Source organism: Vanellus vanellus (genome assembly GCF_965231255.1).
Source record: "Vanellus vanellus genome assembly, chromosome: Z".
Lineage (NCBI taxonomy): Eukaryota > Metazoa > Chordata > Aves > Charadriiformes > Charadriidae > Vanellus > Vanellus vanellus.
Genome location: NC_138908.1, coordinates 31,642,624 through 31,654,928, shown reverse-complemented (window position 1 = coordinate 31,654,928; position 12,305 = coordinate 31,642,624). Strand labels below are relative to the sequence as shown.

The 12,305-nt window shown below is 43.9% G+C and overlaps 1 protein-coding gene across 2 annotated transcripts in view; it reads left to right on the top strand.

The window, feature by feature from the left end:
- The first annotated feature begins 6,560 nt into the window (after positions 1–6,560).
- The window catches only part of PRRC1 (proline rich coiled-coil 1), a 31,367-nt gene continuing 25,622 nt past the window's right edge, over positions 6,561–12,305 (top strand). Inside the window, exon 1 of one of the 2 annotated variants that reach the window (XM_082497683.1) lies at positions 6,561–6,660. The gene's annotated coding sequence lies outside the window, so the exon portion shown is untranslated. Of the gene's footprint in view, positions 6,661–6,781; positions 6,850–12,305 lie in introns of those variants that run through there. The other variant, XM_082497682.1, reaches the window with a different exon arrangement.

Sequence of the window (12,305 nt, the reverse complement as noted above, 5' to 3'; positions counted from 1 at the left end):
GAACAGTAAAAAACAGTCCCTCTTTAAAGTTTAGCTTATTCTGCTGACTGTATGAATCGAGACCATCTTTCCAAAAGGCTTCTTTCTCTCCCTCCAAAACAGTCTGTTATGAACTGTAAAATTCAGTGTAAATTCATTTTGCCAAGATATCCATCCATTGAAGCAAAATTGTCCCCCAAACACATCAGCCTAAAAAATAAAATGGTCGGTACAGACTGAACATTCTCTTTCAGTGGAAAGTTACCTTTAGAAGCCTAAAAATGACGTGGCGGTATTACTTTCAGCTGCTGCTGCTGTCAGTGATGCTACTTGCTAATATGCTTTTAACAACCCCAGCAGGCTCTTCCACTCTGCCCTGGTGGTAGCTCTGTAGCTTCTTGTGAATGGCTTGTTGCAGGGGTTCATGTATCCCTGGTTGATAGGGAAAAGGCAGAGGCGGATACATTGTGGCACATAATGGGAAGCCCTAGTCCTCTCTTCTTTCTGTGTTGGGGTCACATTTTGGCACATGAGGGTTTATGTGCTTTCTGGCTTAGCACAGGGAGTGCCACAACCATTTATATCTCTACATGTGGACTGCAATAGTCTGAGAGAAAGAATTATCACTATTGTGACAGCATTGATATATTCGTAATAAAATCACAACCAGTTGCCTTCGGAATACTAAATGCAACAGAGGATCAACTGGAAGAAAAACTGAAAAAAACTTTTGAGGATTTCTTTTACAAGGAACCCCAGAGCTGAAATGGAAATACAGTTTGGTTTTACTTGTTGTCACTGAAGTGGTGATAAATGAGATCTGCATCCGAAGACATCGTTGCAGATGTGCCCAAGCCTGAGAATGTGCCTGTATGAAGTGCCCCAGAACATTCTTGGTTCTTGCTGGCCATGGGCACTGGCAGTTTTCCAATTCCCTGGCCATTTCCTCTATATCCTTGGAATAAATAATTTGATTATCTTTGAATTTTGCAAGTACAGAAATTAACTACAGGATTTCAAAAGCCAGTAACCATTTAATCCCTCCGTAAGACAAAGTACTGATTTGGTTTGGGTGCATGTAGGTAACATGCAGAGCTACTGGTATATACATGTGTTTGTACTGTGTGAAACCTTTCTTCTCTGAAGCCATGAATAGAAAATGTTGTATTCAGCAATTGTGAGCTCACAAAACTTTATTTTATCTCTGTGTAAGATTTGGAGACCACTAGCTAAATTAATCTTCATAATATAAACAGTTCTTTTTTATATGAAAAAGTGAAGAGCTGAATGAATTATATTTGTTTTAAAATTTCCAGTATGTCACATATCCTCAAGTGATATATTCAGCCAAATATTAATGAAAACAGATGAGTTTCTGGTAATTTTGCCTCTTGTACGTGTTCTAAATATACACATTACCAAAGTCTGCCTTTTTATATGTGGGTGAAACTCCTGCTGTGTAGTCAGCATGAGTAATGTCTGCATATATCTGAGCTGGATTTGCAATATATATAGGTCAAGTGAATTCATTGTGAATTTACTTAATTGAATGATCATTGGTAGATACTCAGAAAACAGACTGCCTGCAAGGGTAACACATTGTTGTTAAATGACAGCTGTGTATCATTCCAGAGGAAAAAAACACATGGGACTTGCATTAGCAATCCTGCTGTCTCCTGTGTGGGTGGGGAAGCTTGCTGTGGACTACACCATGCTGTCAATTTAAGAGACCCCCAACTCGATGTTCATGACTGTCACATAGCCTTTTTTGTAGCTCCTAGTATGCTCTTTAGAGAACTTAAATATTTCAGAACATGCATACATATTGTGGTGAGAACTTAATAAAATAGTTTTAGCAAACACCATCTGCTCAGAGAATTGACTTCACCAGAGACAGGAATAGAAAGAGATTCCTTGCCTCTATAGTACAATAGTGAGAAATAAAGCATTGAAAATGGAGATAGCTATCCCCTAGCAACTTGTTTTCAGTTTAATAAAGTGAAAAATGCTGCACAAAGTTAATAGCTGATTTTAAAGTAAGTAGTGAGTATAAACTTTAGGTTTTAAGTAATGTAGGCATATTAATTCTGGTCATTTAGAAGCATAATGAAACTCAAGTCTTTTTACTATATCAAAGATTTTTAATCACAACACGCTGTTACACATAAAATTTGTCCTTATCTTGATCTACGCAGAGAACTCCCATTAATTTTAACTGGAGATGCGCATGCAGATTACAGGGGAAAGATTTAATTGTACTTGTACTTTCTGCTGAGACAATCTGCAAAGTCAAGTTAATACTGAAGTTAGGATAAAACAAAATCAAAAGTGGGGAATGTGTTATTTAAAATATATTAGATTTTCCAAGAACTATGGCTACAGCTTAATTTTTATTAGATATGTGTCCAAATAATAATCCTTATACTGAAGCTCAAAAGTCCAGACCGAAGAATACAGAGCTAATTTTGACAAAAATGCTTTATATTAAAGATTGTATATATAGTAGCTAAATGACTGAAAACAAATCAGTGCATGGTTGTTAATTACTGTACAAAAAAATCTTGTCACTTGGTACTCTCATACTATTGCTAGAGCACTGAATCTAACTCTTTTGTCTTCAGTTTTTTATCCCCCAAGGCTTCACTTTGATATGATTGAACTGTGATATATTTTTAAAGAAAACCTATCAAGTATGCCTGGCTTTTTTTCTTAGCTGTAACAAAAAAGTGTTTTGTTGTGAAAATATATCTATTTTCCAAAGATGACTGATATTCATCATTCTGCCCTTCACTACCATTTATTTCACTTCACATACCTGTAGGCTAATTTAATAAAGTTTCTAATGTAACATGGGAAATACTTTGAATTTTTTTCCTTTGTTTTTCATTTGCTTAGGATGGATCTTGAAATAGCATGGGAACTATAAAAAATGTTACCCGTGCCCATGCTGGACCACCAAGAAATGGATTTTATTTTCCAACTTCTAGAAAGCAAGTAGCATATGAGATGCTTTGTGGAAAACCAAGGCTGATTTTGAACTGCTGAACTTCTGTGATTACTGTCTGTTCCTACAGGAGTTAATTCTGTAAGCAGGGCAATTCTTTCAAGCCTGCCTCTTGAACACTTAAACCTTTAACCTTCAGAAAGATGGAAAGCTGAGTTGCCAAAAGCAAGGCATTTCCCCTTTTTAGTAGGATAATAGCCTTGCATTAACTATTAGAAAGCCAGTAATGAAAGTACAAACATGGCATAAAATGGGATAACATATTGTAATTTCTGATTTGTAACTCTAACCCACTAAAATAATTCTAAAACACTGGCTACAGATAGACGGTGAGCAAAATATACTTTACTATCACAGTTTGATCAAGGATGAGAGACTTGGCATTAACAATTGATCCTAGAATCAGAGAAGTATAGCATAGTTTGGATGGGAAGGAGAAAGGAGACAACCCACCAGAGCGACATGCTGCCAGCACCCCCACCATGGGAGCAATCAGGGGAGCCCAGAGCAAACCCTACAGAAACTGCAGCACATCTTTTCCAGGCTGCCCAGGGATGCTCGCCCTCCACTCACCTTTCACTCCGTCTCCCCTGCTGCAGCCAAGCCAGCCATGGAACAGGAGGGTGTCACGACCTGATCGACAGGCTTCCCTGGGCAGTGTGAGAGGGCCTCTAAAGCTCAAGATCCCTCCAGAGTAAATTAAGGTGAAAGAACACCAAACAACTGATTAGAGTGTTTATTGAGCGTACACATTGCTTAGTGATGCATATGTGTGGGGAAAACCCCAGACAGGGTTGCCCACTCTGCCCATCCATTAACCACGAGGGAAAGGGGGCTGGGGTGAGGGAGAATCGCCCACCATAATCTTAACACAGGATTCCAGCTCTGCAACATCTAACTTCACAAGCCAACTGACTAGTCGAATTTTACAACATATAACTATGTACATCAGAAGAGAAAGATGTACAGAGCAAAAGGAGGAGAAAGAAAGAGAGAGAGATCACACCCTCTGGACCCAGCGCCATCTCCCAAAGCCGGTTTTGGGTTTTGGTGGTGGTGGACGCCCACAGAAGCGCATCAATGACAGAGGTGAGGAACAGAAGGCAGCTGCTGGGTTTGGCACCAATGGCACCTAAAGGGAGACCCAGGTCCCTATGGCACAAAAGGCCAAAGCTCAGCTAGAGTTGAAACTGGCCAGTGTTGTGTAAGACAACAAGAAAGGGCTTTTAAAGTGTTATTAGTGAGTGGAGCAAAACATTGGGCCGATACTTGATGAAAATGGTCCCCTGGCAAATAGGGCTGCAGAAAAAGGAGAGGCATTGAATGCTTTTTTTTTGTCTCCATCTTTAATACTAATGATAGAGCTTGAGCTGCCTGGTCCTCTGAGTGGAAGGACCACGACTGTGGGAACAGTCTTTTTGCATTTGTAGACCCTGAAATTGTGAGGAGCTGTTTGTATCTGTTGAATGTTTGTAAGTCCATGGGACCTGGTGGGAACTACTATATATTCAGGTGGCAAATCTTCCACAGCTGATTCCTGCTAGCATTCCACCTGTACAAGTTAATGAGGTTTGGGATGCTGAATGAGGCTTTGGGGCTGGGGGTGGGCTCAGGGAGTTGTTTGCTGAAGCTCTCTGTGCCTGACCCCAGAGCAGATTTTCCCTGGCCCTGCCAGGTTCAGACAGCCGTGTAACCCAGGAGGTGTGCTTGCAGCAGCAGAGGTGAGCTGGGAGGGGAAACCTCAGGCTGGGGAGCTGGGAGAGTTTCCGTCTGGAGGGACCTGGGCATTTCTTCCACCTCTCCCCAGGTCCAGCCCATGATTGTGGCCTCTCTTCCTTTTCTAGTGTGACTCACTGGGGCCAGACTCTTTTCAGTGGTGCCCAGTGACAGGACAAGGGGCAATGGGCATAAGCTGGAACACAGGGAATTCCACCCCAACATGAGGAAAAACTTCTTTACTTTGAGGGTAACAGAGCACTGGAACAGGCTGCTCAGTGAGGTCATGGAGTCTCTTTCTCTGGAGGTGAAATTACCTCTATGCATTCCTGTTCCACCTGCTCTTGGTGAACCTGCTTAGGCAGGGGGGTTGGACCAGATGGTCTCCAAAGGTCCCTTCCAACCCCTAACACTCTGTGACTCTGTCACCAGCTTGATATCCCCAGGTCCCTCCAGCTCACGACAGCACGTGGAGAGCATAGCCATGGAGCTGGAGGACCAGTGTCCCATCTGCCTGGGCAGCAGGGAGGAGGCCAGCTTGATAATGCCATGCCTCCACCAATTCTGCTACCTGTGTGTGCCTCCTGCCGTGGGCTGAGACAGAGCCCAAATGCTCCCCTCCCCCCCTCAGACTATAGCACTATGCATGTCTCTCTTTGCAGGACATGGCATCGAACATTGAGGAAGCCAGAGAGGAGGGAGGTGCTACTTCAAGGGACAGAAGCATGAGCCCGCCACCCCAGGCAGGGCTGCTGCCGGCAGCAGCAGCGGACTCACAGTGCCTCATCTGCCTCGGAAAAATCAAAAAGCCAGCCTACATAGCCTATTGCATGCACAGTTTCTGCTTTCCATGCATCCAGCAGTGGGCCAGCAGGGCACGTACCTGCCCAATCTGCAGGCTGCCTTTTGACCGGCTGCTGCACTCAGTGCGACGTGATGACCAGTACAAGGAGTACGAGCTCAGCTTGCCCTGCAACACGCAAAGGCAGGTGGCCAGGGAGAGGGCCCAGGCCCAGACGAGAGCCCAGGCCCGGACAAGAGCCCAGGTCCGGGCGCAGGCTGAGGCCCGGGCGCAGGCCCGGGCCCAGGCCCAGGCCCGGGCCCAGAACCCGCAGCACCACTACAACCTGCGCAGGAGGCCCACCAACCAACCACCGTCGGCTGGCAGAGGCGGGCCTGCGGGGAACAGCCGCGCATAGAGGCACAGCGCAGCTCCTCGGGCTCTCCGACAGCATCACCCGGCGGGCTCCTGCACCTAGCACTTCTCTGGTAGCCAACTCCCCTGAGGACAGGGCAGCCCTTGTGCTGGCCTGGAGGGATGGCTTCTGTTGTCACTAAGCAATTTTAACACAAGCACTTGTAATTAAAATATAAATTTCCACAATTAGAATCTAGATGCTGTCTGATGTCTTTTTACAGCAGTAAAATTGAATCCTGTTCTGTAATTTTTTTCTTTCTGCTGGGTAGCCAGAGAAAGAAGGCTCCGGGGCTCTTGATAGCCACGCAGCTTGCGATTTCCACTCGTGTGACCGTTGCACTGCCACAAATATGGCGCGCGGGGGCTGGGGTAGGGAACACTTACCCTGTGCCGAGCAGAATTCCTTGGCCCATTCCCCCGCTTCCCCTCCCCGCTCTCCGCCGCCTCGGCCTTCTCTCCCGCGCACGTGGCAGGGGACGCGTCTTGCTCCCCGAAGCCGCCATTTTGGAAGCAGAGAGCGAGAGCAATACCTGGCGTAGCGCCTGCATCACCCCACCCGCCGTCCCCCGGGGTGGCAGCACCGCAGGCGACGTGGCAGCGCGGCGTGGCGCCGCTATGGCTGCTGGGAGCTGTAGTCGGCGGCGGAGCCGGTCGGTACCTCCGTTCATCGCCGATCGTGCCCGGGGCGCGGCTTCCCCGCGAGGCGAGCGCGGCCGGACGGGTCGCGGCGGGGGCAAAGGGCGGACTCCAGCGCTTGGGCTCGGTGAGGCCGCGCGTCGTGGCGGGCCGAAGGGACGCGTTGGCACCCGTCGTCCCCGGCGGCGGGGAGGGAGTGGCTGGAGGGCTGGGCGCGTCCGGGCGGTGTCGGCGTCCCGCAGCGGTGGCTTCCCCGCGCTCCCGGGTGGCAGCTGCGGCCGTTGGGTGCCGTTGGGGCCCGAAGCGGCAGGGGCAGGTCCGGAGGTTAGGGCGGCGGGGCGGGGGGCTGCATGGCATGTAGGGCGGGGGGGGCCGCTAAGGTGTTTCCCGGCGGTGGGGGGGTGCCGGCGGGGTCCGAGCCGCTCCGTCTGGCCTTCCGGCCTAGGCTGCGCCGCTCGGGCGGCCCGTCAGCGCCGGGGCCCTGCGGGGCGCCTGCCGGCCCGAGCGCGCGTGTATTTGCGGGTGTGGAGGCCCCGGGTGGATCTCCGGGGACCGTCCCGAGACCTCTCCCCCGGCGCCGTTCCCCCTTGGCGACACTTCTGTGTCTGCACATTGTCGGCCCCTCGCCGGGCTCAGACCTGGAGAGCAGCCAGCGGCCTGACCCTGCTATGGGCGCTCTAGCTTGTTCCTCTTGTTCCGAACCGCCTTGTCCTTCTAAAGGGCAGCAGCGGCTCCTCTCCCCCCTCTTTGACAGGAACGCGCTTTGGGGCTTGTAGGGTGAGGGTTGTGAGCTATGAATACAGATCAGAGTCCTTACAGCAGGATTTCTTGCTGCCTCAGTGACTGGTGGCATTGTGAATATATGCACGGACCGGCACACCTTGGAATTTCCAGTTGGCTGGTCATGGTACCTTGCTAGGTCACGTATATTTCTCTGCTTTTGTGAGTCACCCTCTGAGCGACCAGGCTTCCTCTGGGCACTGTGTAGAGAGTTTGGATGTCTGGCTTCTGGGCTGTGCTTTCCAGCCTTGCAGCTAAGGATGGAAATGCTGGTCCTGTGTGGTTTCAACTTGAATTAGCATGATTGACAGTGGAAATTCTCAACCTTGAAGATCTGTTAGTATCTGATAGAAGTGAGGCTTCAGGAGGTTTATTAGTTCTTATGATGTCTCTGGAGGCGTTGTTGAAGTGGTTTGCCCTTTATATGATTTATTTATTTTTATAGTCAAATGTCAGAAGTGTTATTTTTGGGGGGAAAAACCTCTGAAAGTGCTGGAGCTGTTGCATCACACCATATGATTAGCTGTTGGTGCAAATTGGTAGAATGAACGTGGTTTTGCTTAGCCCTTTCTTTGGTGGTTTTAGTCGCATATAACATGGTACGCTAGATCAGCAGTTTTCTGACTATGGTCATCAGTGATCTGAATGGTCTGTGGAGCTACATCAGGTTTGTGAAGTTTAAAAATAAGTATTTTATAGTAAGGGTGCGTGTGGTCTGGAACAAATCCCAAGGGTTATCACTGGCACTGTGTAGGAAACTAAATAATTCTCAGATATTAGGAAGTTTTTTAGAAGAGTGGAACTCTTTTATGGTATTTATGGACTACTGTAACTCTATCTGCAGTAGTCTTAAGACAAGACCAACCCCTTCTGGCATGCCTGGTGTTTTGAGCTATCTCGGTACTGCATCAGGTCTAAGGTATACTGGATTCTGCTTGGTAATGCTTGGTAAACAGACTTTTGTTGTTGTTAAAATGTGAAAAAGTGATGCTGCTGTTGTGATTAACATTATTTTGCTATGAATATAAAACAGCTATGGAAGAGTTGTGTTTGTCATGGTTTTTTGTTGTGTTTTTTTGTTGTTTTTTTTTTTCTTTCCTGATTATCTCTCTTAAGGCTTTGGACTTTAGAACAAGTCATTTAACATCAGGTGATTAAACAGATGATCCCTCTATGCCCTTCCTTTGGCTTCAGTGAGGCTTTGTATGTCCTCTGGGACCTGCCTGCATTTAACAGACCACAGTCTCAAGGAAGTCTTGTCCTTGACTTTGTGCTCTCCCTTTCTAAAGTGGAATAAACCAATGTGAGGTACTTTTCAGCTGAAACTTAATTATACTAACAGTTCAGCTCTGGTTTTGTTTAGGGTTTTCTTTTTTAGAGTGTTGTCCTTTTGATTGACATCATCTTCACTCCATCTTTTATTACTGAAGGTTTTTCTTTAGTCATTTTCTTTCTTTCTTTCTTCTTGGTCATTGTGTTTTTAATCTCTCTTGTTTGCATCTTTATGAGTTCTGGGACTTTTTTTCCATTTTATTTTTCTCCTATTGAACAGAAGTATATTCCTGTGAGTCTGTCTATCAGTTAATGCAGTTTGAAGAGGTGGTTGCACTGGGAATGGCTCCAAACAATTGGATTCATTCAAATAAATAAATGACTGCTCCTTATTCTGGACAGTTATCAATTTGTGCTTAGCCATTAATAATGTGTGTAACCAGTACTGTTCCACACACTTAATTAAAAAAGTTATGCCTATTATGATTAAAGACAAGAAGTTTAATAACATTTGAATTTAGTATTCCAGCTGTGATTTTGTTTCATTTTGGGCTCTGTTGAGAGAATAGTTTTGCCTCTTAGGTTTCTTAAGTATATTGTGAGGGTTTTTTTTATTAGCAGGAGCATCTACTGAAATACAAGAAGGATGACTGAAAATATGGCCTCATTATAAACTCTGAAGTATGACTGATTGCTAGATAATGTGTTTTTGTCCATGTGAAATTTGCTAATCTCTATTTGTAAGTAATCTTATCATTAACTGTAAATTTCTATATTTTAGAGTAATAACCTGAAGAATGCTCTTGGAGTATGGTTGTGTTAAGATTATTGCAAAATATTAGCGCAAATGTAATTACTTCCTATTGAATTTAAGTCAAAAGATTAATAGTTTACCAGTTCAGCCTTTTAATCTCTAAATCAAATTATTTCATTCCTGCTTTTAACATGAGCCCTGTTAAAATTTTCAGTCAGAACTTCAGCCTTGTTTTCCCTTCAGTATACATGGGCCTTGCCTTTGGGAGTTAGGTTAATGGCTGAGATCTGGCTTTAGGTTAATGAATGAGATTCAGCTGTTGAGAATCAGTAAGGTATAGTTAGCAGTCAACTAGGGATAGTATACCTTGTGGGTATACTATATTTTCTTTGTGTAATGTGGGGTTTAACATCATCCCTATAGTGTCTTCATTAATATTGCCAAGGGTTATTTTTTTAACCAGATAACTGGTGGAAGCTTAACAAAATTCATGTTCTGCTTCTTAAAGGGGTTGTTTTAAGGATGACTGACCATTTGGAATGTGTTTTTTTTATTTTTTTCTGTATTTCTCTTTTCCATATCCCTTCTTTTTTACTTCCATATAAGCATAAGACAAGATTTTCTTCTAGCTAAATGTGACAAGATTGTAAAATTTGTGAAATCAATTTATGATCACAAATCACTAGATGGCAGTACTGCTGTTATTTTGATCTAATTGCGTATGCCTCGATTTGCCTGTCTCAGAGTTTCTCCTTTGTCTTTTCAGTTTAGTAATACAAAATGTTCTCGTTTGCAAGAAGGCACAATAGTAACTTCCTTAAGAAGTTAGGCTGAATTTTCATGCGCTACTTACTGCAAATTATGTGTTTGTGGACTATGAAGAACGATTACTATTACTTTTTTTTTTTTTTCAAATTACTGTGAAAGGACGGTCCAGTTCCACACCCAGCAGTCATTAAGGATTTGTAGGCTGATCTTGCTGGGGAACTTTTTCCCTGCAACTCCGCTAAGGGAAGTTGGAAACCCTCATTGGAAATTTTGTTGAGGACTGAACACTGTTAAAGTCTGTAGATTGCTTGGGCTTCTTTTTTTTTCCCCTGCCGTGTTCTTCTTCCACCCCAATACTTCCTGATTTCTCACAAAAAATGGTTTCAGATAGGCCATTTAGATTCGTGTTAAACCGTATATCCTGTAGCATCAGTTTTAATTGTATGCAGTGCTGTCTTCTTTCAACATGATAAGATATTGGCTTCCAGTTACACCTATTATACTTTTTGCTTTCTTTTTCTTTTGTGTATTCCCTCCTCCCATGTCTTACATTTCTCCTTAACCTTTTTTTTTTTTTTAATTATGGGTAAGCTAAAGGGAAAAGAATATCGGGGCATGTAGGCTTTGATTCTGTAATTGGCATGGGTCTAGGTAGATGGAAAGGGAAAAGAGTGAAGGAAAAAGTTGAGTGGGAGGAAGATATGACCTGCTATTGTGGTTGTGTGTTATGAGAGAGAATAAAGGAATTTGTCTAGTTTTCCAGCAGAAGGTAGGGAGAAGTCTTATTTTCCCCAGCTAGTGACAAACCCCCAATTGATTATAGTAGATAATATATGAAAGAGTATGGTATGCATTAGGGTCAAAGAATAAAATTTAAGCCAGAACAGAACAGAGACGGTAATGTGCTTCTGACTGGTCATCAGTCTGAGGATATCCAGCTTACTGGGACACATTGCCTAGGGGTGCAAACCTGGATGTGCAAAGTCCAAGGGAATGGAGATAAGTCCTGCAACTGTCAGGGTTCCCCTCTCAAGCTTCCATCTCCTGGTCAGGCTGGATTTGCAGATGGTTGGCTTTCCCAGAGAGGCTTACAAGTCAGAGAAGATGTGGAACTAGTGATTTTTACTTTTTTTAAATTCAAATTTTAAGTCAGCTCTATGTTTTTTTATCATTCTATTTCAGCAACTGACTCACAATTTTTGCAGGTTTGGGGTTGCTGTTTCTGTTTAATGCTTGCTTCACTTGTCTCATTGTAAAGTTAATAGAGAAAAGCAACTACAAAGTTACTTACATTTCTACTAATTCCTAACTTTCCAGATGTCAGTTAGGTTACTTTTTGGGGTTGTTTCCCCCTCCATCCTCCAACTTGAATAGATCTGTAAAGTTTTTGATAAATCTTTGTACAGAGTTTTTGAAGAGCTGCTCTGTGGAACTTTTTTTTCAGTCATTCTACATGTCCACAGTATTTATTTTAAGTCGTAAGCACCTCTCAGCAGTTTTTAATCATGGCATTAGGTGAAATCAAGCAGCAGATTAAAAGAGCCTTGATAAAAATAAAATGTTTCTAGGAGGTTTTGGTCAGTGATTACTTTAGTTACACAGTGGAAAATTCTTTCTTGCTTTGCAGTGTATAATTGGAAGAAGAAGGACTTTAGAAATGTGTCTGTGAGGGGGAATGTAAACTCCTGTAGCTTGATTAAAAGACAAAATCTTATTATTGCAAATTCTTCTGCTTAGTGAAGTTTAACGGAAGACTGTACAGTTCCTTTCTAAGGGATGATATGTACTCATTCTGCAAGGACAGTGTGTTCCCCACCAGGCAGTTACTGACCCTTTCATCCCATCTGAGATGAAGCTTTTAGATGAATTGAAGAGGTACTCAGAACCTGAAATCCCTCTGTCATAAGAGTTTTCATGAAGAGTGCTGCACGTAAACCATATTTACTTGCTTTCTGAGGCTGGGCCCAAACATTTAATCTTGAATCGCTTATGCAAAGCATACTGGTTTGTCAGAGGGACTATAATTTCTCCTACGTGATTTTGATGCTTTCGTTTGTTTTTGAGATTCTTTGTAAGCCTGTCAAGACTAACAGTGATGTCCTACTTTTTGGATTTTCAATTTGGTAATAACAGTAATTTTTCCTCCATATTAAACTTAAGAGTTGTATATACATTTAAAACAACAATGAGGCAATGAG